This window comes from Aedes aegypti, chromosome 1 (assembly GCF_002204515.2).
Source record: "Aedes aegypti strain LVP_AGWG chromosome 1, AaegL5.0 Primary Assembly, whole genome shotgun sequence".
Taxonomy (NCBI): domain Eukaryota; kingdom Metazoa; phylum Arthropoda; class Insecta; order Diptera; family Culicidae; genus Aedes; species Aedes aegypti.
Window position 1 is genome coordinate 273130741 of NC_035107.1, and position 6341 is coordinate 273137081.

The following is a 6341-nucleotide window of genomic DNA, read 5'->3' on the forward strand; positions in this document are numbered from 1 at the left end:
TTGTTTTTGGATTCTGATTTCTACCCGTGTAGAAGGTTGGTGTCTTCGGCAGAACAAGGGCTTTCTGGCGAAGAAAAATCTGATTGAGATTTGTGACAATTTTTGTTCAATCGTCTGTATCTCAGGATCCTTACAAGCTAAAAGGTTTTTAAATTAATTAACTCATTACGCGTGGTAAAGATGGAAAAAATATGGGTGAAATTATGAAAAAATCCACGTGCTCGGCTGGGATTTGAACCCAGGACTCTTGTATGCCAGACGAGCGCTTTACCAACTAAGCTACCGAGCCACTTGGTGACCCAATAACTGAGTTGGTTACAAGTTTAGAAGTTAAATCCCTACAAATCACGCGGACTCCTTTCATAACCCATATCCATCCATCTCATGTTAACTACACACGCGGGAAGAACGAGTGCGATTTATTTAGTGTTGAAACTGTTTGCCTATCGTACCTACAGTATCGGACATATAAAATGCACCAAAGCCGATTTCTCATACAAAATGGTCAACTTTAGACAGCTATATCTCCACCGATTCTCAACCGATTCTTTTCGCTTTTTCTGTGGCGAACTACAATTTTCTCAATTTTTGATAACTTAGCTTAGCTTAGCTTAGACTGACTACACATATCAATGGTTGCTATTCCGTGATTGACCGAAGTCAGTGAAAATGCACAAAGAATCAACTAGAAGTTTGACTGGGATTGGCCATAATCTTCTTCAGTGTGCATAATTCAGTGCCTCTATTTATACAGGGTCAATAACGGCGCCGGCCACGTCCTTGCAGTCAGGTGGGATTGAGGGAAGGAATGTTAGTGTGTAATCTTTGCTATCTGGAGACCGTGTTTGCCTCTGCATCTCCACAAAGGTTACTGGGAGGGATATTTGTTAATGGGGAGGATCGTTGGGTCACAGGATTCACTTTGATAAGCGATTAGACCATGATAAATAATTATTTGTGAGATATAAACATGATTATGCCGACACTTGAGGTGACGAACCATTCAAAGTTTGTTGAACAAATACCTAAATGTAACATTCCTAACACTCCTATTCTTATGCCGACACTTACAGTGACGAACCATCCAAAGTTTGTTGAATAAAGTGAACCTTTCGGAAGTCTACACTTGTAGTGTCGAACCATTCAAAGTTTTTTTTAATTACAAAAATAAAGGTAAAAAGAAAGGGGTGTTTTGAAAAAAAAAGTTAAATATTAATAATTTATGAATCAGAGTTTATGTCGACACTCACAGTGACGAACCATTCATAGTTTGTTGAAAAATCATATATACATATAAGGACTAATCGAACGCGGCACTTTCTCACTTTACTCGTCCGACGCGCGACATATTTGATCCTGTCCTCATCGCTCGCCCCCGCAGGAGCAAGCGTCAAGGTCGAAGGATCAAACACTTCTAACGAACCAATCACTTTTTCACTCCTAGCAACCAACGCGCGACATGTTTGATCCTGCCCTCATCGCTCGCCCCCGCAGGAGCAAGCGTCAAGGTCGAAGGATCAAACACTACTCACAATTTTCTCAATTTTTGATAACTGTTGAAAAATTTGAGTGAAAACTATTGGTTTAAAAGTTACAGATAGGTTGAATTTTGACATAAAAAATGCATATATATGCAGCCACTCCATGAAAAACCGATCTAGTGGGTCACCGAATTCCGTGAAAATTTGCTATTTTGTTCCTAATCCGAAATAATTTTGTCTGAAAAGTTGAAATTTTAAGCTTTCATTCCATAATAAAAGATTTGAAATCGGTTAAGCTGTTCAAAAGTTATGATTTTTTTTTAAATAAAAAATCTAATGCGCACCTACAGTGCACAGTGGTCCAGGAATCAGTTTTACGCGGAAAGATGCATTTTGAGCTTTAGAATGAAACATTAGACAAAAACGGTCTTCCATAAAGTTGTTTGTATTAGTTGAGCCCTTTGTTTGGTTTTATTGAAAATTAGGGTGGACCACATTTTCATAGAAATTGTGTAACTAACTTTCTTATTTATAGAAATTATATTATACATGCTTCAGCAAAGTTATAGACCATTCAATTTCAAGCAACTTTGCCAAAAAAAGTTTTTTTGTATCTCTTAAATTGACATAGGGTGGTCCGAACAAAACTGGTTTTCTGGCTCTAGAGTTTTCAATTCGAATTTTTCATCAAAGTAGTCTATGAAACACTTTTAGAGCTTTAAAAAATGCGTAATTTGGTAAGTAAAGAAACTCGCTACCTCCTTCCGTTTAGGAGTTATTGTTGTTTTTCTCTCACAACCATGCCTACTTTGATTGTGAATATCACTGATTGGGGAAAAACGTAAAAATATCTTTTAACGGCGTTCAAAATACAAAATAAAATTGTATATTATATCAAAATATTACAAATGTGATATTTTTGTAACTCTAATAAAATGCCTTGAAAAACGAAGGATTTTAAGCACAAAAACTTTAATAACTTTTGAACTAAAAAAGATATCATCAATATTTTTGCATGAATTTGCGTTTGTTAAGTTCTTAAAGTCGCTCATAGACCGCTTTGACGAGAAATCTGAAATAAGAAAGATAGGGCTCTAAAACTGTTTTGAAGATTTTCATAGTATGTATTTCTTTATTATTTTGCATTTTAAGCATGAAAATGAAACTTTAGACATAAATGATCTTCTACAAAATTGTTTCTAAAAATGTAAGCTTTCATACTGTGCCGTTTGAAACTAGGGTGGTCCACAATATCACACATATCATATTATTAACTTTTATTTGCAAAAATACTGGTATATGCTCTTAGACAAAGCGGTAGAACTTAAAATTTTGATCAACTTTGCCAAAAAAGTTTTTCTGTAGCTCAAAATTTGACCAATCTAGAGCATTTTTTCCTTATCATCACAGGGTGGTCCAACAACAATAAGTTTTTCAACTCTAGTTTTTTAAATATTATTTTCTCGTCAAAGTCGTCTATGAACGGCTTTTAGAACTTAACAAAACGCAAATTTTCATGCAAAAAGATTGTTGATATTTATTTTAGTTCAAAAGTTATTAAACTTTTTGTGATTAAAAATTATTTGACTTTCAAGGTGTTTTATTAGAGTTACAAAAATTAAACATCTGTAATTGTTTGATATAATATACAATTTAATTTTGTCTTTTGAACGCCGTCAAAAGATATGTTTTATATTTGTCCCAATCAGTGATATTCACAATCAAAGTAGGCATATTTGTGAGAGAAAAACAACAATAACTCCTAAACGGAAAGAGGTAGCGAGTTTCTTTACTCACCATATTACGCATTTTTCAAAGTTCTAAAAGTGTTTCATAGACTACTTTGATGAGAAATTCGAATTGAAAACTCTAGAGCCAGAAAACCAGTTTTTTTTTTCGGACCACCCTATGTCACCGTAGGAAAATAGCTCTAAATCGGTCAATTTAAGAGATACAAAAAAACTTTTTTGGCAAAGTTGCTTGAAATTGAATGGTCTACAACTTTGCTGAAGCATGTATAATATAATTTCTACAAATAAGAAAGTTAGTTACACAATTTCTATGAAAATGTGGTCCACCCTAATTTTCAATAAAACCAAACAAAAGGCTCAACTAATACAAACAACTTTGTAGAAGACCGTTTTTGTCTAATGTTTCATTCTAAAGCTCAAAATGCATCTTTGCGCGTAAAACTGATTCCTGGACCATAGTGCAGTGTGTGCCGATGAAAAATGACTGATTTTTTATTTTCAAAAAAATATATCTCAAAACTAAAAAACATACATCGCTGAAAATTTGACAGTAGACGTAAAATTTTCTGAACTTTCAAGAAAAAATGAGAACAGCAATAGCCTCTTTGGTCCCGAGGCCTTCAAAACACAAAAAACGGAAACTATTGAGTTTTTTATGTTAAAAACACACTTTTTGTGAAATTTTATATTTTTCCTGAAAAGTCAAAATCCATTTTGTCCAAAAAGATTGAAAATCGGTCAAACGGTTCAAAAGTTCTAATTTTTTTTTGAATAAAAGTTTTACAAAATCGCGATTTTTCTGGTCACCCTATTTCGGAAATGGTCACCCTAATCAAATAATCCAAAAATACGTGTATCCTTATTTCGGATAAGGAACAAAATAACAAATTTTCACGGAATTCGGTGACCCACTAGATCGGTTTTTTATATATATATATATATATATATATATATATATATATATATATATATATATATATATATATATATATATATATATATATATATATATATATATATATATATATATATATATATATATATATATATATATATATATATATATATTTCTTTTTCTACTTTCTTTTTTTCTTCTTCTTTGTTATTTCGCTTCCATATGGCTTCCATTTTACATACATTTCGCTGTGATTTTGCTTCTCTTTTGACTTCGTTTCGATTCCATTTCCTTTCCATCTCGTTTCCTTTCCGATACATTTCGCTTTCGTTTTGCTTATATTTCACTTCAATTTTGAAACCACTTCGCTGGCATTGCTCTTTCACCTTGTTTTCATTTTGCTTTCATTTTGATCCCATTTCGCTACCATTTAGCTCCCATTTCGCTTCCATTTTGTTTCTATTTTGTTTCCCTTCCATTTCACTTCCATTTTTATTCCATTTGTCTGCAATTTCGCTTTTATATCGTTTTGATTTAGCTTCCATTTCTCTTCAATTCCTTTATCATTTTGCTTCCATTTCACTTCACTTCTGCTTCTTTTTAGTTTCCATGTTGCTTCCATTTGGCTCTAATAGCACATTCATATCGCTTTCAATTCGTAATCATTTCGCTTACAGTTTATTTCAATTTGTCTTCCCTTAAGCTTGAATTTTGTTTTTGTTTTGCTTCCATTTCACTTTTAATTCAATTCCCTTTCTTTTCCATTTCGTTGACTTTAAGTTTCCGTTTCGCTCCCATTACGCGTCTATTTTGCTTGTATTGCATTTCCAAATTTAATTTTATGAGTATAATTTTGGTTCTATTTTGATTATATGTTGCCTCCAATTCACTTTCATTTCTCACCCATTTGACACTCATTTCGCTTGAATATCTCTTCCATTTCGTTTCCTTTTCAGTTTAATTTCGCTTCTTTTGTCTTATTTTTGTTTCAATTTCGCATCTATTTCGCTTCCATTTGGCTGGCTTCCATTTTATTTCCATTCCTCTTTCGCTTTCTTTTTATTTGAATCTCGCTTACCCTTAACTTCAGTGTCGCTTACCTATCACTTTAGTTTCGCTTCAATTTCGTTTCTATGTCGCTTTCGTTTTAAAACTATTTCGCATTAATTTTGCTTACACTACACTTCAGTTTCAGTTCCGTTTCGTTCTTATGTCGCTTCCATTTCATTTTCGTTAAACGTCCATTTCGCTTCAATTTTACTATATTCACGTTTCCTTTTCATTTCCATTTTGCTTCCAGTTTGCTACCAGTTGGTTTCATTTCGTTTCCATTTCGCTTTAGTTGTGCTCTTCTATTCCGACTATTTCGCTACCATTCCCATTTTATTTTAATATTATTTTAACCCTCCTCTATTTCCATTCTCCATTCCTATACTACATTTTCATTCTGCATTCCGGCTCTTCATTTCCATTCCCCATTTCCGTTCTGTATTTCAATTCTGCATTTATGTTATTTACATTATTATTTTCTCGATTTTTGTTATCTATATTTTATTCCTCATTTCCTTTTTCTATCTTCATTCTCCTTGTTTGTTCTATATTTTCATTCGTCAGTTTCATTTGCCATTTCTATTTCCCATTTCAATTATTCCCGTTCACTTCACTCCCATTATTCTTACTGTTGCTTTCCTTCGTTTACATTTTTGTTCCAATGTGCTACAACTTAAAATCTTTTTCGCCACATTTTCCATTCCATGTTCATAAAATTGAGATTCTATTTGACTTCCATTTTTATTTTTTATTTTCATTCCCTTTTCCAATCCTCCATTTCCATTTATAAAGTCATTTAATTTCCAATTTCCATCTCTTTTTTCGTTCTCCTAATTCATTATCCAGTTCTTTTTTCATTTAAATTCTCAATTTCCATTCTTCATAAGCCTCATTAATTTCCCTTCTCCACTTATGTCTTTCGTTCCTATCCTCAATTCCCATTCTGCATTGCTATTCTCCATATTTGTTCTCCATTTTCATTCTGCATTTCCTTTCTTCATTTCCATAATCCATTTCTATTCTGAATTTCGGTTTTAGATTTACATTCTTTTTTACGTTTCTCCATTTTAATTCTTTATTTTCACTCTCCATTTCCTTCCTACATTTCCATTCTCCAATTTCGTTCTAGATTTTCATTCGTAAAGTCAATTTCTCATTTCACAA

The 6341-nt window shown here is 32.8% G+C and overlaps 1 non-coding gene across 1 annotated transcript; it reads right to left on the reverse strand.

Moving 5' to 3' along the window:
• Positions 1-217: 217 nt before the first annotated feature.
• On the reverse strand, positions 218-289 carry Trnaa-ggc. Its single transcript has one exon. It is a non-coding gene; the product is annotated as a tRNA-Ala (tRNA).
• Positions 290-6341: the final 6052 nt, after the last annotated feature.